This window comes from Schistocerca piceifrons, chromosome 11 (assembly GCF_021461385.2).
Source record: "Schistocerca piceifrons isolate TAMUIC-IGC-003096 chromosome 11, iqSchPice1.1, whole genome shotgun sequence".
NCBI lineage: Eukaryota > Metazoa > Arthropoda > Insecta > Orthoptera > Acrididae > Schistocerca > Schistocerca piceifrons.
Genome location: NC_060148.1, coordinates 166779118 through 166803570, shown reverse-complemented (window position 1 = coordinate 166803570; position 24453 = coordinate 166779118). Strand labels below are relative to the sequence as shown.

Below are 24453 nucleotides of genomic sequence, written 5' to 3'. Positions count from 1 at the left end.
TTACTATTTTGTCTTTGAGCATATAATAATTTTGTCATAATTTTATCCACATTCTTTTCTTTTAATGTGTGTAAGGGTGCTTCTATCCATGCTGTTGAGTGGCCATAGGCTCCACACACACACACACACGCACCCACCTCAGCCCAGTCCTCAAAGCTCCCACCTCAGCCCAGTCCTTACAGCACCCCACCTCAGCCCTGTTCTCAAACCTCCCCACATCCTCCCCATTTGCCATAGCGTCCAAGGTTCACCCCCTCTCCTCATAGCTCCCAACATCCACACATCTCCTCACAACTTTTTACCTCTGCCCCTCTCATCACAGTATCCCACCACTACCTCTCTCCGCACAGTTCCACACCATTGCCCCTGTCCATGCAGCACCCCACACTTGCCCCTCTTCACACATTTCCCCACCCCTTGCCCCTCTCCATGTGCCTCCCCACCCCTTGTTCCTCTGCACACATCTCCCCACCCCTTGCCCCTCTCCATGTGCCTCCCCACCGCTTGTTCCTCTCCACACATCTCCCCACACCTGGTTCCTCTCCACACATCTCCCCTCCCCTTGCTCCTCTCCACGCATCTCCCAACCCCGTACCCTTTACACCCTCTCCCTACCCTTTGCCCTATCCACGCAACTCCCTACCCCTTGCCCTCTCCACGTGTCTCCCCACCCTTTGCCCCTGTGCACACATCTCCCCACCCCTTCCCCTGTGCACGCATCTCCCCACCCCTTCCTCTGTGCACGCATCTCCCCACCCCTAGCCCCTGTGCACGCATCTCCCCACCCCTAACCCCTATGCATGCTTCTCCCCAACCCCAGCCCCTGTACATGCTTCTCCCCACCCCTAGCCCCTGTACACGCTTCTCCCCACCCCTAGCCCCTGTGCACGCATCTCCCCACCCCTAGCCCCTGTGCATGCATCTCCCCACCCCTAGCCCCTGTGCACTCATCTCCCCACCCCTTGACCCTGTGCACTCATCTCCCCACCCCTTGACCCTGTGCACGCATCTCCCCACCCCTTGACCCTGTGCACGCATCTCCCCACCCCTTGACCCTGTGCACGCATCTCCCCACCCCTTGACCCTGTGCACGCATCTCCCCACCCCTTGACCCTGTGCACGCATCTCCCCACCCCTTGACCCTGTGCACTCATCTCCCCACCCCTTGACCCTGTGCACTCATCTCCCCACCCCTTGACCCTGTGCACGCATCTCCCCACCCCTAGCCCCTGTGCACCCATCTCCCCACCCCTAGCCCCTGTGCACGCATCTCCCCACCCCTTGACCCTGTGCACGCATCTCCCCACCCCTTGACCCTGTGCACGCATCTCCCCACCCCTTGCCCCTGTGCGCGCATCTCCCCACCCCTTGCCCCTGTGCGCGCATCTCCCCACCCCTTGACCCTGTGCGCGCATCTCCCCACCCCGTGACCCTGTGCGCGCATCTCCCCACCCCTAGCCCCTGTGCGCGCATCTCCCCACCCCTAGCCCCTGTGCGCGCATCTCCCCACCCCTTGACCCTGTGCGCGCATCTCCCCACCCCTTGACCCTGTGCGCGCATCTCCCCACCCCTTGACCCTGTGCGCGCATCTCCCCACCCCTTGACCCTGTGCGCGCATCTCCTCACCCCTTGACCCTGTGCGCGCATCTCCCCACCCCTTGACCCTGTGCGCGCATCTCCCCACCCCTTGACCCTGTGCGCGCATCTCCCCACCCCTTGACCCTGTGCGCGCATCTCCCCACCCCTTGACCCTGTGCGCGCATCTCCCCACCCCTTGACCGTGTGCGCACATCTCCCCACCCCTTGCCCGTGTGCACACTTCTCCCCACCCCTTGCCCGTGTGCACACTTCTCCCCACCCCTTGCCCCTGTGCACACATTTCTCCACCCCTTGCCCCTGTGCACACATCTCCCCACCCCTTGCCCCTGTGCACACATCTCCACACCCCTTGCCCCTGCGCACACATCACCCCACCCCTTGCCCCTGTGCACACATCACCCCACCCCTTACTGCTGTCTACCCCTTGCCCCTGTCCATGTAGCTCACCACCCTCGCCCTCTCCACGCAGCTCACCACCATTGCCCCTGTACACACAGGTCACCACCCTTCCCCTGTCCATGAAGGTCACCACCTTTCCCCTGTCCATGAAGGTCACCACCCTTCGCCTGTCCACACAGGTCACCACCCTTCCCCTGTCCATGAAGGTCACCATCCTTCGCCTGTCCACACAGGTCACCACCCTTTCCCCTCTCCACACCTCTCCCCAACATTTCTCCTCTCCGTGTCTCTCCCTACTGTTTCCCCTCTCCTTGGATCTCCCTACTCTTTCCCCTATTCACGTATCTCCCACTCTTTTCCCTTTCCATGTATCTGCCCACACTTTCTCCTCTCCACGTATCTACCCACCTTTGACCCTCTCCATGCTTCTACCCACCGCTGCCCCTCTCCACACTTCTCCCCCCCACTGTCCCTCTCCAAGCATCTCTCCAGTCCTACCCCTCTCCATGCATCTCCCCATGCCCCCTCCCATGCATATACCCACCCCTGCCCCTTCCCTGTGCATCTCTCCAACCCTGCCCCTCCCTATGCAGCCCCCCGCCCCTGCCCCTCCCTATGTACCCCCCCACCCCTCCTTATGCAGCCCCCCGCCCCTCCTTATGCAGCCCCCCTGCCCCTCCCAATGCAGGCCCTTGCCCCTTCCCCTCCCTATGCAGCTCCCTATTTCTGCCCCTCTCTGCATAACTCCCCTACTCTGCTCCCCACACAACTCCCCTACTCTGCTCCCCACACAACTCCCCTACTCTGCTCCCCACACAACTCCCCTACTCTGCTCCCCGCACAACTCCCCTACTCTGCTCCCCGCACAACTCCCCTACTCTGCTCCCCGCACAACTCCCCGACTCTGCTCCCCGCACAACTCCCCGACTCTGCTCCCCGCACAACTCCCCGACTCTGCTCCCCGCACAACTCCCCGACTCTGCTCCCCGCACAACTCCCCGACTCTGCTCCCCGCACAACTCCCCGACTCTGCTCCCCGCACAACTCCCCGACTCTGCTCCCCGCACAACTCCCCGACTCTGCTCCCCGCACAACTCCCCGACTCTGCTCCCCGCACAACTCCCCGACTCTGCTCCCCGCACAACTCCCCGACTCTGCTCCCCGCACAACTCCCCGACTCTGCTCCCCGCACAACTCCCCGACTCTGCTCCCCGCACAACTCCCCGACTCTGCTCCCCGCACAACTCCCCGACTCTGCTCCCCGCACAACTCCCCGACTCTGCTCCCCGCACAACTCCCCGACTCTGCTCCCCGCACAACTCCCCGACTCTGCTCCCCGCACAACTCCCCGACTCTGCTCCCCGCACAACTCCCCGACTCTGCTCCCCGCACAACTCCCCGACTCTGCTCCCCGCACAACTCCCCGACTCTGCTCCCCGCACAACTCCCCGACTCTGCTCCCCGCACAACTCCCCGACTCTGCTCCCCGCACAACTCTCCGACTGCTCCCTGGACAACTCCCCACCTGTGATCCTCCCACACACAACTCTCCGCCTCTGATCTCCCCCCCCCCCCACAACTCTCCACCTCTGCTCCCCATCACACAACTCTACCTCTACTCCTCCCCATCCACAACTTTCCACATCTGCCCCTCCCCACACAACTCATCACCTCTGTCCCCCCCATACAGTTCCCCTCCTCACACAGCTGCCCATGCCACACAGTTGCCCACCTCATGCAGCTCCCCACATGATGCAACTACCCACCCCTGCATGGCAGCCTGCCACACAGCCACCTGCCCCGCAGGATGGGGTGACTTTGAGTGGCTGGGGCAATCGCAAGCAGCTGGGGGGAGGTGCGTTTGCTGAGTGGTGAATGAGCAGGAGAAGTTGCGTGAGCATGGTTGATTGGTTGATTTGATGAGAGGAGCAAACAAGGTCATCAGTCCCATCAGATTGGGGGAGGATGGAGGAGGAATTTGGCAATTCCTTACCAAAGGAACCATCCCAACATTTGGCTGAAGTGATTTGGGGAAATCACTGAAAGTGTAAATCAGGATCAACAGTGATGGGTTTGAAACGTCATTGTCCTGAATGCGTGTCCAGTGCAGAGCATGAGAAGTGTGTCAAACCTGTGTGGGGAGCAGTAGAGGTGCTGGAAGCTGCATAGGGAAGAGCTGAGTGTGTGTTGTGGAGGAAAGATGTGGGGATGAGTGAAGACATTGGCAGGTGTGTGGGGAAGATGCAGAAGTGAGGGAACGATCATCATGATAGAACCATAGGGAGGTGGGTGGTAATGTGCATGGGATATACTGTGTTGGGGAACTGCATGAGGACAGACAGTGATGGAACTGGGGGGGGGGGGGAGGTGTGTGTGTGTGTGTGTGTGTGTGTGTGTGTGTGTGTGTGTGTGTGTGTGTGTGTGTGTGTGTGTAGGGATGGGTGGGGAGGGAGGCCCATGGGGAGGGCAACAGTTTGGGGTAGGGAACCTTGTACGGGTGTGAAGCAGTGTCTATGGACAGCTGCGTGAGGTGGGACACCACATGGGGTGGGCGTGTGCATGAGGTGGGCTGCAGCACAGGGAGTTTCTCCCTTTCTCATCCTCACAACCTGTCCCCCTCACCCCCTCTCCTCTATCCCCTTCCCCATCTCAACTTCTCCCCTTATTGCCTTCTCAGCTTCATCCCACCTTCCCCCTCTCCCTCTCCACCCCCTCCACCCTCTCCACCCCCTCCACCCTCTCCACCCCCTCCACCCCCTCTCCACCCCCTCTCCCCCGCCACCCCCTCTCCCCCTCCACCCCCTCTCCCCCTCCACCACCTCTCCCCTTTCTCCACACCCTCCTTCTCCTTTCCCCTTCTCCTTTACCCTTCTTCCATTCTGCCCCTCTCCCCAACTCCACCCCCACCTCTTGCCCTCCATCCTCCCCCTCATCCTCTCTCTCTCCCCCTCCCCTCCACCCACCTCTCCTCCACTCTCTCTCTACCCTCCCCTCTACCAACCCCTCCTCCTCTTCCCCTCTCCTCGCCCCTTCCCCCTCCCTGCCCCCTCTCCCTGCCCTTTTCCCCCTCCCCGACCCCTGTCACTGCCCCCTCTGCCCGCCCCCTGTCCCCGCCCCCTCTACCCGCCCCCCGTCCCCACCCCCTCTGCCCGCACCCTCTGCCCGCCCCCTCTGCCCGCCCCCTCTGCCCGCCCCCTCTGCCCGCCCCCTCTGCCCGCCCCCTGTCCCCGCCCCCTGTCCCTGCCCCCTCTCAAAATGAGATCTGGGTCAGTCTTGATCAGTACAGCATCCTCTGCGCAGTGAAGGGCGTTATTCGCTAGTGATAAGCTTGGGGATGTTTCTGTAACCATCACGCCCCATATGAGTTTAATTATGGTCCAAGGTATCATTTTGCAGGGACTTTCTTTTGCAGTCTGACAATGAGGTGCGCGCCAATTTAGAGCAACGAGGTGTACATTTCGATTAGTGTGTCCAGCAGGGTCCGAGGGATAATCAGATTGCCACCAGTGCCTTCATCTTGGCCTTCGAGGGTGTTACATTACCCAAGAAGGTAAAGGTGATGGTCTACTGCTGTGATGTAAAGCCCTATATGCCTCCCGCAATGCAGTGCTTTAAATGTTGGAGTTTGTCTTCCCACTGTACTTCCAGCATCACATGTCGAGACTGCGGATGCCCACCTCACCTCATCCCAAGATTCTATGTGCCCCACCTACCATCTGTGTCAGCTGTGGAGAGTACCATTTGCCTTGCTCACCTGACTGCAGGATTCCCCAGAAAGAAAGGAAAATCATGGAGTACAAGACCTTGGACCGACTGGCCTACACTGAGGCTAAGAGGAAATTTGAATGCCTACATCATGAATGATGTCTTACACTGCCGCTACAACAGTGCTAGCCCCATCAGTTCTGCCAACCCAGTCACCTCTCAGAGCTGGATGACTACACCTGCCCCCTTGATGGTGGGGGGCGCTTCCCTCCCTGTTGCTCCTGCACCAACTACTTCAGGAGCAACACCCCCACCCCATAACCATCAGGGATATGAATCCCCACTTCTGCGCCAGATATGTGTAAGTCTTCTTTGGCTCCTCTCGCTAGGAAGGGGTCCTTTGGATCACTCCACTCCCAGGTTTCTGGTAGTGGGAAATATGACACCCACCAGTGGCTGAAGAGCCCAAAAGCAGCTGGTTGCAGTGCTTCATGCTCATCCTCACTTCCGGAGACTGAATCAGTAAAGTCCTCTCAGCCAGGGAAACCCAAGGAGCAGCGAGAGAAATCCAAAAAGAACATCCCAAGACCAAGGGAATTGTGATGGCACCCACATCACCACTTCCTACAAGCTCTGTGTCTGTGGATGAGGTGGCGATTCTGACGTTCCCTGAGGATGCAGATCACGGTGGATCCTCAGGCATAATGGCTGTTGATAGAGTGGGTACCCAGTCGGTGGCAGCAGGTGACCCTGAGGTGAAACTCCCTCCTTGAGCGCTTCACGCCTTTCCAGCCTCACGATAACGTCATCCACCAGTGGAACTGCAGTGGTTTTTTCTACCACCTGGCTGAAATACAGCAATGGTTAAGCTTTACACCTGCTTTCTGTATTGCCCTCCAGGAAACCTGGTTCCTGACAATGCAGACCCCTACTCTCCGGGGCTATAGGGGATATTACACTACTGGCCTTTAAAATCACTACACCAAGAAGAAATGTAGATGATAAATTGGGTATTCGTTGGACAAATATGTTATACTAGAACTGACATGTGATTACATTTTCACGCAGTTTGGGTGCATAGATCCTGAGAAATCAGTACCCAGAACAACCACCTCTGTCTGTAATAACGGCCTTGATACACCTGGGCATTGACTCAAACAGAGCTTGGATGGCGTGTACAGGTACAGCTGCCCATGCAGCTTCAACACTATACCACAGTTCATCAAGAGTAGAGACTGGCGTATTGTGATGAGCCAGTTGCGCGGCCACCATTACCCAGACGTTTTCAATTGGTGAGAGATCTGGAGAATGTGCTGGCCAGGGCAGCAATCGAACATTTTCTGTATCCATAAAGGCCCGTACAGGACCTGCAACATGTGGTCGTGCATTATCCTGCTGAAATGTAGGGTTTCACAGGGATCGAATGAAGGGTAGAGCCACAGGTCGTAATACATCTGAAACTTAATGTCCACTGTTCAAAGTGCTGTCAATGCGAACAAGAGTTGACTGAGACATGTAACCAATGGCACCCCATACCATCACGTCGGGTGATACACCATTATGGCAATGATGAATACACACTTCCAATGTGCGTTCTCCGCGATGTCGCCAAACACGGATGTGACCATCATGATGCTGTAAGCAGAACCTGGATTCATCCGAAAGAATTCCGTTTTGCCAGTCGTGCACCCAGGTTCATTGTTGAGTACACCATTGCAGGCACTCCTGTCTGTGATGCAGCATCAAGGGTAACCGTAGCCATGATATCAGAGCTGATAGTCCATGTTGCTGCAAACGTCATCGAACTGTTTGTGCAGATGGTTGTTGTCTTGCAAACGTCCCCATCTTTTGACTCAGGGATCGAGACGTGGCTGCACAATCTGTTACAGCCATATGGATAAGATGCCTGTCATCTCAACTGCTAGTGATACGAGGTCATTGGGATCCAGCATGGCGTTCCGTATTACCCTCTTGAACCCACCAGTTCCATATTCTGCTAACAGTCATTGTATCTCGACCAACATGAGCAGCAATGTCGTGATACGATAAACCGCAATTGTGATAGGCTACAATCCGACCTTTATCAAAGTCGGAAATGTTATGGTACGCATTTCTCCTCCTTACACGAGGCATCACAACAATGTTTCTACCGGCAACACCGGTGAACTACTGTTTGTGTATGAGAAATCGGTTGGAAACTTTCCTCATGTCAGTACGTTATAGGTGTCGCCACCGGCACCAACCTTGTGTGAATGCTCTGGAAAGCTAATCATTTCCATATCACAGCATCTTCTTCGTGTCGGTTAAATTTCGCATCTGTAGCACATTATCTTCATGATGTAGCAATTTTAATGGCCAGTAGTGTACAACAACCACAGTGAATATAATAGTGTGTCAGGTGGAGTTGTGTCTACGTCCTGAACTCCGTATGTTGTGAACCTGTGCCCCTTCACACTCCTCTTGAAACTTTGGCTGTCAGGATAAGGATGACTCAGGAAATAACTGTCTGCAACGTATATCTTCCTCTAGACGCTGCAGTACCTCTGAATGTATTGCCTGCGCTGATTCATCAACTTCCTCAGCCTTTCCTACTTTTGGGAGATTTTAACGCCCATAACCCACTATGCGGTGGTACCATGCTTATTGTCTGAGGCAGAGCTGTCGAAAATTTACTATCTACCTCACCCTCTGCCGCTTAAGTACTGGGGCCTCTGCACATTTCAGTGAGGCTCGTGGTACTTACTCGGCCACTGATTTATCAGTTTGCAGCCCAGGACTTCTCCCATCTCTCATCTGGAGAGCCCATGATGACTTGCGTGGTAGTGACCACTTCCCCATCTTCCTGTCACTCCCCTGGCGTCATGCCCATGGACGCCTACCCAGATAGGCTTTAAACAAGGCAAACTGGGAAGTTTTCACCTCTGCTGTCACCGTTGAATTTTTCCCACATGGTGCCATCGTTGTGGTGGTTAAGCGGGTCACTAGAACGATCGTCTCTGCGGCAGGAAATGCGATCCCTTGTTTGTCAGGGTGTCCCTGGCGGAAGGCAGTACCTTGGTGGTCGCCGGAAATTGCTGAGGCTATTCAAGAGCATAGGTGGGCTCTACAGCGACGTAAGGGGCACCCTTCTCTTGAGCACCTAATAGCTCTTTAAATAGCTCCATGCACACGTTCGCCAGCTTATAAAAAGATAAAACAGGAGTGTTGGGAGAGATACGTTTCGACCATTGGGTGCCGTACGTCACATTCCCAAGTCTGGACGAAGATCAGACGTATTTTTGGTTACCAGACCGCAACAGGTATCCCTGGCGTTAACATCGATGGCGTGTTATCTACCGACTCTAACGTGATTGCCTTGCACTTCTCTGAGTACTATGCTCGAGCCTCTGTGTTGGAGAACTGCCCCCCAGCCTTTCGCACCCTCAAACGATGGCTGGGGGGTAATGTCCTCTCATTCACTACACTCCTCAGTGAACCCTATAACGTCCCATTTACAGAGTGGGAGCTTTTCAGCGCCCTTGCACATTGCCCCAACACAGCTCCTGGGCCAGGTCGGATCCACAGTCAGATGGTTAAATGTCTATCTGACTGCAAGCAACCGCTCCTCGTCATCTTCAATTGGATCTAGTGTAATGGCGTCTCTCCATCGCAGTGGTTGGGGAGCACCATCATTCCTGTGCTCAAACCTGGAAAAAAACCCATCAGCCTCAACAACATTCTTTGTAAGCTGCTATAATTTGTGGTGTGTCGGTGGATGGTTTGGGTCCTGCAGTCATGTGGCCTACTGGCTCCATGACAGGGTGGTTTCTGCTAGTGTCGCTCTACAACTGGTAATCTTGTGTCTCTCAAGTCTGCCTTTCAAACAACCTTTTACAGACACCTGGTTACCGTCCTTTCTTATTTACGAAAAGCTTACGACATGACCTGGTGACATCATATCCTTGCCACATCATATGAGTGGGGTCTCTGTGGCCCATTCCCGATTTTTATCCAAAACTTCCTGTTGCTCTGTACTTTTCGTGTATAAGTTGTTACCTCCCATAGTTCCCCCCATATCCAGGAGAATGGAAGGCTCTGTATTGTGTGTATGTCTCTATTTATAGTGGCCATAAACGGCCTAGCAGCCACTTTAGGGCCGTCGGTCTCACTTTCTCTGTATGCAGATGACTTCTGAATTTCGTACTGCTCCTCCAGTACTGTTGTTGCTGAGTGGCAAGCTGTCCACAAGCGGGGAACCAACCACAAGGCGCAGTCGTAGACTCTAGCCCACGGCTTCCAGTTTTCAGCCGCAAAGTGGTGTTTTGTGCAGTTCTGTCGGTGTTGCACTGTTTATTGGGAACCAGAACTTTGTCTTAATGACGATCCACTCACTGTAGTGGAGACATATCAATTCTTAGGACTGGTTTTCGTCACCTGATTGACTTGGCTTCCTCACCTTCATGAGCTTTAGTGGAAGTGCTGGCAGCACCTCAATGACGTCCGCTGCCTGAGCAGCACCTACTGGGGTGCAGATCGCTCTACGGTGCTGCAGCTCTACATAGCCTTTGTTCAATCCCACTTTTACTATGGGAGTGTGGTTTATGGTTTGACAGCGCCCTCAGCGTTGCATTTACTCGACCCAGTGCACCACTGCAGAGTTTTACTAGCGACAGGAGCTTTTAGGACAAGTCCAATGACCAGTGTACTGGTCGAGGCTGGAGTCCTTCCGTTGCAGACCAGACATTCACAATTCCCCGCCAGTTACGTTGCACACATTCGTAGTTCTCCTGTGCATCTGAATTACTGTCTCCTTTTCCCAACCATAGTGGTTCAACTCCCACATCAGCGCCCCAGGTCGGGGCTTATGATTGAGGCTCACATCCGGTCCCTTCTGTCTGAACTGGAGTCCTCCCCTTTACCACCTCTACTCGAGGTCCATTTATGTTCACCTCCACAGTGTAAACCTAGGCCGAAGCTTCACTTGGACATTTCATATGGCTCTAAGGACTCAGTTAAACTGCAGCTCTCTGCTGTCACTTCCTCTCGATTCTAGACATGTACCGGGGCCATGAAGTGGTTTACAATGACAGCTCGCTGGCTGAAGGTCATGTTGGCTTCGCATATATTCATGGAGGAAATATAGAACAGCACTCATTGCCAGATGGCTGCAGTGCTTTCACTGCAGAACTGGCGCCCATATCTCATGCTCTTGAGCATATCCAATCATGCCCTGGCGAGTCATTTCTTCTCTGCACTGACTCATGGAGAAGCCTGGAAGCTATTCACCAGTGTTGCCCTAGCCATCCTTTTGTAGCGACTATCCAGAAGTCCATCTGTGCTCTAGAATGGTCTAGTCGTTCAGTGGTGTTTGTCTGGACCTCAGGTCACGTCGGAATTTCAGGAAATGAACTTGCTGATAGGTTGGCCAAACAGGCTACACGGAAACTGCTTATGGAGATTGGTATTCCAGTAACTGAACTGCACTCATTATCACGCTGCAAGGTTTTTCTGATTTGGGGGACGGAATGTCATAGTCTCACAACAAACTGTGTGCCATTAAGGGGACTATGAATGTGTGGAAGTCATCCATGTGGGCATCTTGCAGGGACTCTGCGGTTCTCTGCAGGCTCCGCATTGGACATACTAGGGCGACCCACAGCTATCCCATGCGTCGTGATGATCCACCTGAGTGTAGGTGTGGCGCCCGGTTGACGGTGGCCCATATTGTTTTGCACTGTCGTACTTTGGCTGCCCTGTGACATCATCTTCGGTTGTCAGACTTGTTATTGATTTTAGCAGACAATACCTCATCGGCTGATTTGTTTTTATGTTTCTATGTTGTATATGTTAGGGTGGGTTCTATGAGTCTATCTAAGTTTTAGCACATGTCCTTTCTCCGTGTCCGCCACCCTAGTGCTTTCAGGCTGGAGGTGTTAATGTGTCGCGGTGTGGATGGCTTATCTTTTTTATTGTAGTGATCAGCCAGCCACAGTCGTCTGCTGTCTTGTTTTAATCCCTTCAACTTGTTTCATGCATCTCTCTGTGGTTTTCCTGCCCTATTTTGTCCGTTGTAGTGTTTTATTTGTCCTTCTGTCGTTCATGTGGTTTTTCCCTTTGTCCTGGTGTCGTGCTGTACATTCTCTTTTGTCTTCTTCTTGGAGATTCTGGTGCCTGCTGAGGACCTAGGTTGTGCCGGATCCTCAGACACAACGGATATTGACTGCTCGGGAAATAAGTCAGTGGCAGCAGATGACCTTGAGGCGTAAACTGCCTTATTGAATGTTTCATGCCTTCCCAGTCTCACGATGACGTCATCCTTCCGTAGAATTACGGCGGTTTTTTCCACCACTTGGCTGAGCTACGGCAACTGTTGAGCTTTACACCTGCTTTCTGTATTGCCCTCCAGGAAACCTGGTTCCTGGCAATTCGGACCCCTGCCCTTCTTAGCTATAAGGAATACTACAGCAACCGTAGCGACTATGATCGAGTGTCAGGTGGAGTTTGCATTTATGTCCTAAACTCAGTCTGTAATGAACGTGTTCCCCTTCAAATCCCTCTGGAAGCTGTGGTTGTCAGAATATGGACGACGCAGGAAACAACTGTCTGCTATGTATATCTTCCTCCAGATGGTGCAGTACCCCTGAATGTATTAGCGGCACTGATTGATCAACTCCCTAAACTTTCCTATTTTTTGGGAGATTTTAATGCCCATAACGGCTTGTGAGGTGGCACTGAGATTACTGGCCGAGGCAGAGATGTCGAAACTTTACTTTGTGCGACATCTGCCTCTTTAATACTGAGAGCGCCACACATTTCAGTGTGGCTCATGGTAATTACTTGGCCATTGATTTATCAGTATGCAGCCCAGCACTTCTTCCATGTATCAAGTGGAGAGCACATGACGACGTGTGTGGTAGTGACCACTTCCCCATCTTCCTGTCGCTGCCACGGTGTCAGGCCCACTGACGCCAGCCCGGATAGGCTTTAAGCAAGATGGAAATTTTCATCTCTGCTGTGGAATTGATGGTTGAGCAGGTGACTACAACAATCGTTTCTGTGGCAGAAAACACGATCCCTCGCTCTTTAGTGTGCCCCCGGCGAAAGAAAGTCCCTTGCTGGTCGCCGCAAGTCGCTGAAGCAATTGAGGAGCATCGGCGAGCTCTACAGTGGCATTAGCGGCACACTTCCCTAGAGCACCTCATAGCATTTAAACTGCTCTGTGCCTGCATTCGCCAACGTATCAAACTAGAGAAGCAGGAGTGTTGAGAGAGATAAGTCTCGACCACTGGGTGCCATACGTCACCTTCCAAAGGCTGGGCAAGGATCAAACGTGTTTTCGGCTACCAGACCCCAACAGGTGTTCCCAATGTTTACATAAATGGCGTGTTATCTATCGACGTAATCACGATTGCTGAGCACTTTACTGAGCACTATGCTCGAGCCTGTGCATCAGAGAACTACCCTTCAGCCTTTCGCACTCTCAGACGTCGGCTGGAAGGGAAAGTCCTCTCGTTCACTACAAGCCACAGTAAATCCTATAACACCCGATTTACAGAGTGGGAGCTCCTCACTGCCCTTGCACATTGCCCTGACACTGCTCCTGGTCCAGATCAGATCCACAGTCAGATGATTAAATATCTCTCATCTGACTAAAAGCGACGTCTCCTTGTCATCTTCAACCAGATATGATGCTATGGCGTCTTTCCATCTCAATGGCGGGAGAGCACCATCATTCCGGTGCTCCAACCCGTTTGATTTAGATAGCTATCGACCCATCAGCCTCACCAACGTTCTTTGTAAGCTGCTGGAACGTATGGTGTGTTGGCATTTGGGTTGGCTCCTGGAGTCACATGGCCTACTGGTTCAGTTTACCACTGATAATATTGTGTCCCTCAAGTCTGCTATCTGAACAGCTTATTCGAGAAGGCAACACCTGGTTGTTGTCTTCTTTGATTTACAAAAAGCTTATGACATGAACTTGCAACATCATATCCTTGCCACATTATACATGTGGGATCTCTGAGGTCCGCTCCCGATTTTTATCCAAAATTTCCTGTAACTTCGTACCTTCCATGTCCAAGTTGGTGCCTCCCATAGTTCCCCCCATATCCAGGATAATGGGGTCCCATAGGGCTCTGTATTGAGTGTCTCTCGATTAATAGTGGCCATAAACCGTCTAGCAGCAGCTGTATGGCCATCAGTCTCATCTTCTCTGTATGTGGACGATTTCTGCATGGCTTGCAGTTACCGGCTGTGAAGTCGTGCGTTATGCACTTCTGTCAGCTTCATACAGTTCATCCGGAACCAGAATTTTACCTTCATCATGATCCACTCACTGTAGTGGAGACGTATCGATTTGTAGGACTGGTTTTTGACTCTCGATGGACCTGACTTCCTCATTTTCGTCATCCTTAGCATAAGTACTGGCAGCACCTCAATTCCCTCCGCTGCCTGAGCAACACCAAATGGGTTGCAGATCGCTCTACGCTGCTACAGCTCTACAGAGCTCTTATTCAATCCTGTCTTGACAACAGGAGTCCGGTTTATGGTTTGTCAGCACCCTCAGTATTGTGTTTACTCGGCCGTGTACACCATTTTGGTGTTCACCTAGTGACAGGAGCCATTAGTGAGACCAAGCGAGGTGGCGCAGTGGTTAGCACACTGGACTCGCATTCGGGAGGACGACGGTTCAATCCCGTCTCCGGCCATCCTGATTTAGGTTTTCCGTGATTTCCCTAAATCGCTTCAGGCAAATGCTGGGATGGTTCCTTTGAAAGGGCACGGCCGCTTTCCTTCCCCATCCTTCACTCACGTGAGCTTGCGCTCCGTCTCTAATGACCTCGTTGTCGACAGGACGTTAAACACTAATATCCTCCTCCTCCTCCATTAGTGAGAGTCCAGTGACCAGTGTCCTGGTGGAGGCTGGAGTCCCTCCATTCCAGGTTAGGGTGCACAACTGCTGACCAGTTACATTCTCCTACACATCAGAATTACTGCCTCCTTTTCCACCCATGGTGGTTCATCTCCCACATCGACAGCCCAGGTAAGGGCTTCCCTTCTCTCTGAACTGGAATCCTTGCCTTTGCCACCTATACTTGAGGTCCATTCACACACAATTCCGTGGTTTACACCATTTCTTCACCACTGAACTCACCTCCCAGCCTTTGCCCCTCTTGACTCGCCTGTCCGTCTGTCCGCCTCTCGACTCGCCTGTCCCTCTGTCCTCCTCTCGACTCGCCTGTCCGTCTGTCCTCCTCTCGACTCGCCTGTCCGTCTGTCCGCCTCTCGACTCGCCTGTCCGTCTGTCTGCCTCTCGACTCGCCTGTCCGTCTGTCCTCCTCTCGACTCGCCTGTCCGTCTGTCCGCCTCTCGACTCGCCTGTCCGTCTGTCCGCCTCTCGACTCGCCTGTCCGTCTGTCCGCCTCTCGACTCGCCTGTCCGTCTGTCCGCCTCTCGACTCACCTGTCCGTCTGTCCGCCTCTCGACTCGCCTGTCCGTCTGTCTGCCTCTCGACTCGCCTGTCCGTCTGTCCTCCTCTCGACTCGCCTGTCCGTCTGTCCGCCTCTCGACTCGCCTGTCCGTCTGTCCGCCTCTCGACTCGCCTGTCCGTCTGTCCGCCTCTCGACTCGCCTGTCCGTCTGTCCGCCTCTCGACTCGCCTGTCCGTCTGTCCGCCTCTCGACTCGCCTGTCCGTCTGTCCGCCTCTCGACTCGCCTGTCCGTCTGTCCGCCTCTCGACTCGCCTGTCCGTCTGTCCGCCTCTCGACTCGCCTGTCCGTCTGTCCGCCTCTCGACTCGCCTGTCCGTCTGTCCGCCTCTCGACTCGCCTGTCCGTCTGTCCGCCTCTCGACTCGCCTGTCCGTCTGTCCGCCTCTCGACTCGCCTGTCCGTCTGTCCGCCTCTCGACTCGCCTGTCCGTCTGTCCGCCTCTCGACTCGCCTGTCCGTCTGTCCGCCTCTCGACTCGCCTGTCCGTCTGTCCGCCTCTCGACTCGCCTGTCCGTCTGTCCGCCTCTCGACTCGCCTGTCCGTCTGTCCTCCTCTCGACTCGCCTGTCCGTCTGTCCTCCTCTCGACTCGCCTGTCCGTCTGTCCTTCTCTCGACTCGCCTGTCCGTCATCCGCCTCTCGACTCGCCTGTCCGTCTGTCCGCCTCTCGACTCGCCTGTCCGTCTGTCCGCCTCTCGACTCGCCTGTCCGTCTGTCCTCCTCTCGACTCGCCTGTCCGTCTGTCCTCCTCTCGACTCGCCTGTCCGTCTGTCCGCCTCTCGACTCGCCTGTCCGTCTGTCCTCCTCTCGACTCGCCTGTCCGTCTGTCCTCCTCTCGACTCGCCTGTCCGTCTGTCCTCCTCTCGACTCGCCTGTCCGTCTGTCCTCCTCTCGACTCGCCTGTCCGTCTGTCCTCCTCTCGACTCGCCTGTCCGTCTGTCCGCCTCTCGACTCGCCTGTCCGTCTGTCCTCCTCTCGACTCGCCTGTCCGTCTGTCCTCCTCTCGACTCGCCTGTCCGTCTGTCCGCCTCTCGACTCGCCTGTCCGTCTGTCCGCCTCTCGACTCGCCTGTCCGTCTGTCCGCCTCTCGACTCGCCTGTCCGTCTGTCCGCCTCTCGACTCGCCTGTCCGTCTGTCCTCCTCTCGACTCGCCTGTCCGTCTGTCCTCCTCTCGACTCGCCTGTCCGTCTGTCCGCCTCTCGACTCGCCTGTCCGTCTGTCCGCCTCTCGACTCGCCTGTCCGTCTGTCCTCCTCTCGACTCGCCTGTCCGTCTGTCCTCCTCTCGACTCGCCTGTCCGTCTGTCCTCCTCTCGACTCGCCTGTCCGTCTGTCCTCCTCTCGACTCGCCTGTCCGTCTGTCCTCCTCTCGACTCGCCTGTCCGTCTGTCCGCCTCTCGACTCGCCTGTCCGTCTGTCCTCCTCTCGACTCGCCTGTCCGTCTGTCCTCCTCTCGACTCGACTGTCCGTCTGTCCTCCTCTCGACTCGCCTGTCCGTCTGTCCTCCTCTCGACTCGCCTGTCCGTCTGTCCGCCTCTCGACTCGCCTGTCCGTCTGTCCGCCTCTCGACTCGCCTGTCCGTCTGTCCTCCTCTCGACTCGCCTGTCCGTCTGTCCGCCTCTCGACTCGCCTGTCCGTCTGTCCTCCTCTCGACTCGCCTGTCCGTCTGTCCTCCTCTCGACTCGCCTGTCCGTCTGTCCTCCTCTCGACTCGCCTGTCCGTCTGTCCTCCTCTCGACTCGCCTGTCCGTCTGTCCTCCTCTCGACTCGCCTGTCCGTCTGTCCGCCTCTCGACTCGCCTGTCCGTCTGTCCGCCTCTCGACTCGCCTGTCCGTCTGTCCTCCTCTCGACTCGCCTGTCCGTCTGTCCTCCTCTCGACTCGCCTGTCCGTCTGTCCTCCTCTCGACTCGCCTGTCCGTCTGTCCTCCTCTCGAGTCGCCTGTCCGTCTGCCCTCCTCTCGAGTCGCCTGTCCGTCTGTCCTCCTCTCGACTCGCCTGTCCGTCTGTCCTCCTCTCGACTCGCCTGTCCGTCTGTCCTCCTCTCGACTCGCCTGTCCGTCTGTCCTCCTCTCGACTCGCCTGTCCGTCTGTCCTCCTCTCGACTCGCCTGTCCGTCTGTCCTCCTCTCGACTCGCCTGTCCGTCTGTCCGCCTCTCGACTCGCCTGTCCGTCTGTCCGCCTCTCGACTCGCCTGTCCGTCTGTCCGCCTCTCGACTCGCCTGTCCGTCTGTCCGCCTCTCGACTCTCCTGTCCGTCTGTCCGCCTCTCGACTCGCCTGTCCGTCTGTCCGCCTCTCGACTCGCCTGTCCGTCTGTCCGCCTCTCGACTCGCCTGTCCGTCTGTCCGCCTCTCGACTCGCCTGTCCGTCTGTCCGCCTCTCGACTCGCCTGTCCGTCTGTCCGCCTCTCGACTCGCCTGTCCGTCTGTCCTCCTCTCGACTCGCCTGTCCGTCTGTCCTCCTCTCGACTCGCCTGTCCGTCTGTCCTCCTCTCGACTCGCCTGTCCGTCTGTCCGCCTCTCGACTCGCCTGTCCGTCTGTCCGCCTCTCGACTCGCCTGTCCGTCTGTCCTCCTCTCGACTCGCCTGTCCGTCTGTCCTCCTCTCGACTCGCCTGTCCGTCTGTCCTCCTCTCGACTCGCCTGTCCGTCTGTCCGCCTCTCGACTCGCCTGTCCGTCTGTCCGCCTCTCGACTCGCCTGTCCGTCTGTCCGCCTCTCGACTCGCCTGTCCGTCTGTCCGCCTCTCGACTCGCCTGTCCGTCTGTCCTCCTCTCGACTCGCCTGTCCGTCTGTCCTCCTCTCGACTCGCCTGTCCGTCTGTCCTCCTCTCGACTCGCCTGTCCGTCTGTCCGCCTCTCGACTCGCCTGTCCGTCTGTCCGCCTCTCGACTCGCCTGTCCGTCTGTCCGCCTCTCGACTCGCCTGTCCGTCTGTCCGCCTCTCGACTCGCCTGTCCGTCTGTCCGCCTCTCGACTCGCCTGTCCGTCTGTCCGCCTCTCGACTCGCCTGTCCGTCTGTCCGCCTCTCGACTCGCCTGTCCGTCTGTCCGCCTCTCGACTCGCCTGTCCGTCTGTCCTCCTCTCGACCCGCCTGTCCTCCTCTCGACCCGCCTGTCCTCCTCTCGACCCGCCTGTCCTCCTCTCGACCCGCCTGTCCTCCTCTCGACCCGCCTGTCCTCCTCTCGACCCGCCTGTCCTCCTCTCGACCCGCCTGTCCGCCTCCCGACCCGCCTGTCCGCCTCTCGACCCGCCTGTCCGTCTGTCCGCCTCTCGACCCGCCTGTCCGTCTGTCCTCCTCTCGACCCGCCTGTCCGTCTGTCCGCCTCTCGACCCGCCTGTCCGTCTGTCCGCCTCTCGACTCGCCTGTCCGTCTGTCCGCCTCTCGACTCGCCTGTCCGTCTGTCCGCCTGTCCGCCTCTCGACTCGCCTGTCCGTCTGTCCGCCTGTCCGCCTCTCGACTCGCCTGTCCGTCTGTCCGCCTGTCCGCCTCTCGACTCGCCTGTCCGTCTGCCCGCCTGTCCGCCTCTCGACTCGCCTGTCCGTCTGCCCGCCTGTCCGCCTCTCGACTCGCCTGTCCGTCTGCCCGCCTGTCCGCCTCTCGACTCGCCTGTCCGTCTGCCCGCCTGTCCGCCTCTCGACTCGCCTGTCCGTCTGCCCGCCTGTCCGCCTCTCGACTCGCCTGTCCGTCTGCCCGCCTGTCCGCCTCTCGACTCGCCTGTCCGTCTGCCCGCCTGTCCGCCTCTCGACTCGCCTGTCCGTCTGCCCGCCTGTCCGCCTCTCGACTCGCCTGTCCGTCTGCCCGCCTGTCCGCCTCTCGACTCGCCTGTCCGTCTGCCCGCCTGTCCGCCTCTCGACTCGCCTGTCCGTCTGCCCGCCTGTCCGCCTCTCGACTCGCCTGTCCGCCTGCCCGCCTCTCGACTCGCCTGTCCGCCTGTCCGCCTCTCGACTCGCCTGTCCGCCTGTCCGCCTCTCGACTCGCCTGTCCGCCTGTCCTCCTCTCGACTCGCCTGTCCGCCTGTCCGCCTCTCGACTCGCCTGTCCGTCTGTCCGCCTCTCGACTCGCCTGTCCGTCTGTCCTCCTCTCGACTCGCCTGTCCGTCTGTCCTCCTCTCGACTCGCCTGTCCGTCTGTCCGCCTCTCGACTCGCCTGTCCGTCTGTCCGCCTCTCGACTCGCCTGTCCGTCTGTCCGCCTCTCGACTCGCCTGTCCGTCTGTCCGCCTCTCGACTCGCCTGTCCGCCTGTCCGCCTCTCGACTCGCCTGTCCGCCTGTCCGCCTCTCGACTCGCCTGTCCGCCTCTCGACTCGCCTGTCCGCCTGTCCGCCTCTCGACTCGCCTGTCCGCCTGTCCGCCTCTCGACTCGCCTGTCCGCCTGTCCGCCTCTCGACTCGCCTGTCCGCCTGTCCGCCTCTCGACTCGCCTGTCCGCCTGTCCGCCTCTCGACTCGCCCGCCTGTCCGCCTGTCCGCCTCTCGACTCGCCCGCCTGTCCGCCTGTCCGCCTCTCGACTCGCCCGCCTGTCCGCCTGTCCTCCTCTCGACTCGCCCGCCTGTCCGCCTGTCCGCCTCTCGACTCGCCCGCCTGTCCGCCTGTCCGCCTCTCGACTCGCCCGCCTGTCCGCCTGTCCGCCTCTCGACTCGCCCGCCTGTCCGCCTGTCCGCCTCTCGACTCGCCCGCCTGTCCGCCTCTCGACTCGCCCGCCTGTCCGCCTGTCCGCCTCTCGACTCGCCCGCCTGTCCGCCTGTCCGCCTCTCGACTCGCCCGCCTGTCCGCCTGTCCGCCTCTCGACTCGCCCGCCTGTCCGCCTCTCGACTCGCCCGCCTGTCCGCCTGTCCGCCTCTCGACTCGCCCGCCTGTCCGCCTGTCCGCCTCTCGACTCGCCCGCCTGTCCGCCTGTCCGCCTCTCGACTCGCCCGCCTGTCCGCCTGTCCGCCTCTCGACTCGCCCGCCTGTCCGCCTGTCCGCCTCTCGACTCGCCCGCCTGTCCGCCTGTCCGCCTCTCGACTCGCCCGCCTGTCCGTCTGTCCGCCTCTCGACTCGCCCGCCTGTCCGTCTGTCCGCCTCTCGACTCGCCCGCCTGTCCGTCTGTCCGCCTCTCGACTCGCCCGCCTGTCCGTCTGTCCGCCTCTCGACTCGCCCGCCTGTCCGTCTGTCCGCCTCTCGACTCGCCCGCCTGTCCGTCTGTCCGCCTCTCGACTCGCCCGCCTGTCCGTCTGTCCGCCTCTCGACTCGCCCGCCTGTCCGTCTGTCCGCCTCTCGACTCGCCCGCCTGTCCGTCTGTCCGCCTCTCGACTCGCCCGCCTGTCCGTCTGTCCGCCTCTCGACTCGCCCGCCTGTCCGTCTGTCCGCCCCTCGACTCGCACGCCTGCCCGTCTGCCCGCCCCTCGACTCGCTCGCCTGCCCGTCTGTCCCCCTCTCGACTCGCCTCTCCGTCATTACCCTCTTAACTAACACCTTCGTCCATCCCCCTCGAATCACCTCCATCTTTTGCCCTGTCGATTCACACTCCATCTTTTGCCATCTTCACTCATCTCCACCACACACCTCAATGCACAGCTTGCCCCCCACCAGCGGCCCGCCCTTCTGCCCCTGCCATACTTCCCTCTCCGCAAGCCCCCTCCCAGCATGCCTTTCTTGCCCCCCTTCCCACCCTCTCCCACCACGTCGCACACGCTTCCTCCCCAGATCCTTCTAGTTCCCCCTCCCTTCTTGCATGTTCCTTCTCCACAGAGTCATTTGTCGAGACAGCCTGACCTCCCACCATACATTGATGCACACGTCCCTCTGCTGCCTCCTGTAATCTGCGAGTGCCCCATGATCCCTCTTTGCATCCCTCCCCTGCGAGCCTTCCCTCCTCAGCGTGCCACCCCTCCCCTGCATGGCTCCCCTCCCCTGCGTGCCAACCCTCCCCTGCGTGCCAACCCTCCCCTGCGTGCCTCCCCCTCCCCTGCGTGCTCCCCCCTCCCCTGCGTGCCACCCCCTCCCCTTCGTGCCTCCCTCTCCTCTGCGTGCCTCCCTCTCCCCTGTGTGCCTCCCCTCCCCTGCGTGCCTCACCCCAACTCTTAAGTGCCTCACCCGTTCACTGCATATCTTTCCCCATTTCTGCTTCTGCACCTCCACGTCTCTGCCCATTCCCACGTCTGCCTCTTCCCACACCTGCCTCTTCCCACACCTGACCCTCTCCACCTTTGTTGTGTCTGATGTCTGCACACACCACACTGCCTCTGTCCTCTATGCACATGCCCATGTCTGTACGCCTCCATATATTCCAATCCCTCCTTCCCCCAGCAGCTCTTCATACAGTTCCTCAACTCTGTACCTAACCATGCACTTACCACCTCCTGACACACTTCTCCATTTCTACCCCTCTCCATACAACTTTATCCCTCGCCTTACAGCTCTACTCCTCTAAATACACCTCTGCTCGTCCTCATACACCTTCACTGCTTTGCATATACCTGTACCCATCCTCATACACCTCTGCCTCTCCATACACTCCTTTACCTCTCCCTCCCTTCACATCATTCCTTTGCCCTCCCTCCCCACAACCCCCTTACCCATTCCCCGCCTCTCCCCTTCTACATGTACCTCCCCAACTCTCCTCCTCTATGCGCCCCTCCCCATCGCTCCTCTATGCTCCCCTACCCACCTCACCCCCTCTATGCACCACTCGCCACCTCTACTACACACCCCTCCCCACCTCTCTCCCTCTACTACGTGCTCCTTCCCACCTCTCTCGCTCTACTACGTGCCCCTTCCCACCTCTCTCCCTCTACTACGTTCCCCTTCCCACCTCTCTCCCTCTACTACGTGCCCCTCCCACCTCTCTCCCTCTACTACGTGCCCTTCCCACCTCTCTCCCTCTACTACGTGCCCTTCCCACCTCTCTCCCTCTACTACGTGTCCCTTCCCACCTCTCTCCCTCTACTACGTGCCCCTTCCCACCTCTCTCCCTCTACTACGTGCCCCTTCCCACCTCTCTCCCTCTACTACGTGCCCCTTCCCACCTCTCTCCCTCTGCTACGTGCCCCTTCCCACCTCTCTCCCTCTACTACGTGCCCCTTCCCACCTCTCTCCCTCTACTACGTGCCCCTTCCCACCTCTGTCCCTCTACTACGTGCCCTTCCCACCTCTCTCCCTCTACTACATCCCCTTCCCACCTCTCTCCCTCTACTACGTGCCCTTCCCACCTCTCTCCCTCTACTACGTGCCCTTACCACCTCTCTCCCTCTACTACGTGCCCTTCCCACCTCTCTCCCTCTACTACGTGCCCTTCCCACCTCTCTCCCTCTACTACGTGCCCTTCCCACCTCTCTCCCGCTACTACGTGCCCCTCCCCACCCCTCCCTCTCAACTACACGCCACTTCCCACCTCTCCCCCTCTGCTACGAGGTCCTCCCCACCTCATCCCCTCTACTACGCGCCCCACCTCACCTCATCCCCCCTCTACTACGCGCCACTCCTCACCTCATACCCCCTCTACTACGCGCCACTCCTCACCTCATCCCCCCTCTACTACGCTCCACTCCTCACCTCATCCCCCCTCTACTATGTGCTACTATGTGCTGCGCACACATCTGCCGCGCCGCCCCTCCCCTCTGCCGCGCCGCCCCGCCCCTCTGCCGCGCCGCCCCGCCCCTCTGCCGCGCCGCGCCGCCCCTCTGCCGCTCCCACCTCTACCCCCCCTCACTGCCCCGCCCCCACTGCCCCACCCCCGCTTCGCCTGCACCGCCCCGCCTCACTGCTCTGCCCCCCACTGCCCCACCCCCACTGCCCCACCCCCACTGCCCCACCCCCACTGCCCCACCCCCCACTGCCCCGACACCCCACTGCCCCGACACCCCACGGCCCCGCCACCACATGTCCCCATCCCCCGCCCCCGCCCCTCTCTGCGCCGCCCCTCTCTGCGCCGCCCCTCTCTGCGCCGCCCCTCTCTGCGCCGCCCCTCTCTGCGCCGCCCCTCTCTGCGCCGCCCCTCTCTGCGCCGCCCCTCTCTGCGCCGCCCCTCTCTGCGCCGCCCCTCTCTGCGCCGCCCCTCTCTGCGCCGCCCCTCTCTGCGCCGCCCCTCTCTGCGCCGCCCCTCTCTGCGCCGCCCCTCTCTGCGCCGCCCCTCTCTGCGCCGCCCCTCTCTGCGCCGCCCCTCTCTGCGCCGCCCCTCTCTGCGCCGCCCCTCTCTGCGCCGCCCCTCTCTGCGCCGCCCCTCTCTGCGCCGCCCCTCTCTGCGCCGCCCCTCTCTGCGCCGCCCCTCTCTGCGCCGCCCCTCACTGCCCCGCCCCCCGCTGCCCCACGCCCCCACGCCCCCACGCCCCCACGCCCCCACTGCCCCGACCCCCACGGCCCCGCCATCACGGCCCCATCAAACCACGGCCCCGACCCCCACGGTTCCGACCCTCGCAGTCCCGCCCCTCGCGGCCACGCCCATCGCGGCCCCGCCCCTCGCGGCCCCGCCCCTCGCGGCCCCGCCCCTCGCGGCCCCGCCCCTCGCGGCCCCACCCCTCGCGGCCCCGCCCCCTACTGCCTTGCTGTATCTCTGCCCCTCTGCCCTCCCCGCTCTGGCCTCCCCCCCTCTGGCCTCCCCCCCTCTGGCCTCCCCCCCTCTGGCCTCCCCCCCTCTGGCCTCCCCCCCTCTGGCCTCCCCCCCTCTGGCCTCAGCCCTCTGCCCGTCAGCCCTCTGCCCGTCAGCCCTCTGCCCCTCCCCACCTCTCAGTGCCCTACCTCTGCAGACATTGCATATGTCTTTATATGCACCAAATCCTCATCATCGCTCTGCCCATGCACTTTTGTTGTCGCTATTCTTCTAGTTTCCACCATGTTCTCCCTGTTCCCCCCCCCCCCCTCTCCCCTCTACCACGCAGTCTGTAACAAATTGCCTATTTTTAATTTCTGTGTATTCTTCAGGTTGCTCCACACTGTATCATGGGCTTGACAATGTTGAGCAGTACTATGGCTATGGCGACAGTAGATTATTGTTATTGCTTTTACCTCAAATGTTTCTGACATCAGTGTTTAGTTTAAATGGTACGTAACAGTTTTATGTTCTTAGTTAGTAAATTGTTACTTTGAAATTTTGAGTTATCACGTTGTACATATGGTGATGTCATAAACTTTTGCTTTCAGTTTGATTCCAGTTGCTAGCTGATAAATAATATTTCGGAATGTATGTTATATTGTGCTTTAGAATTGTCATACTGTTTTTTGTTTGGCAGTAGAGATGTTAAGTGCAACAGGCCAACTTATCTTTCCTCAGTGGGAACTGACATTTCATTTTTTATAATTTTGTTAATTTCTTATTGTT

The 24453-nt window shown here is 58.4% G+C and overlaps 1 protein-coding gene across 1 annotated transcript in view; it reads left to right on the top strand.

Moving 5' to 3' along the window:
• Positions 1 to 24453, top strand: part of LOC124720378 (histone-lysine N-methyltransferase eggless-like) — a 414374-nt gene that overhangs the window by 60112 nt on the left and 329809 nt on the right. The gene's annotated exons all lie outside the window — the stretch shown is intronic.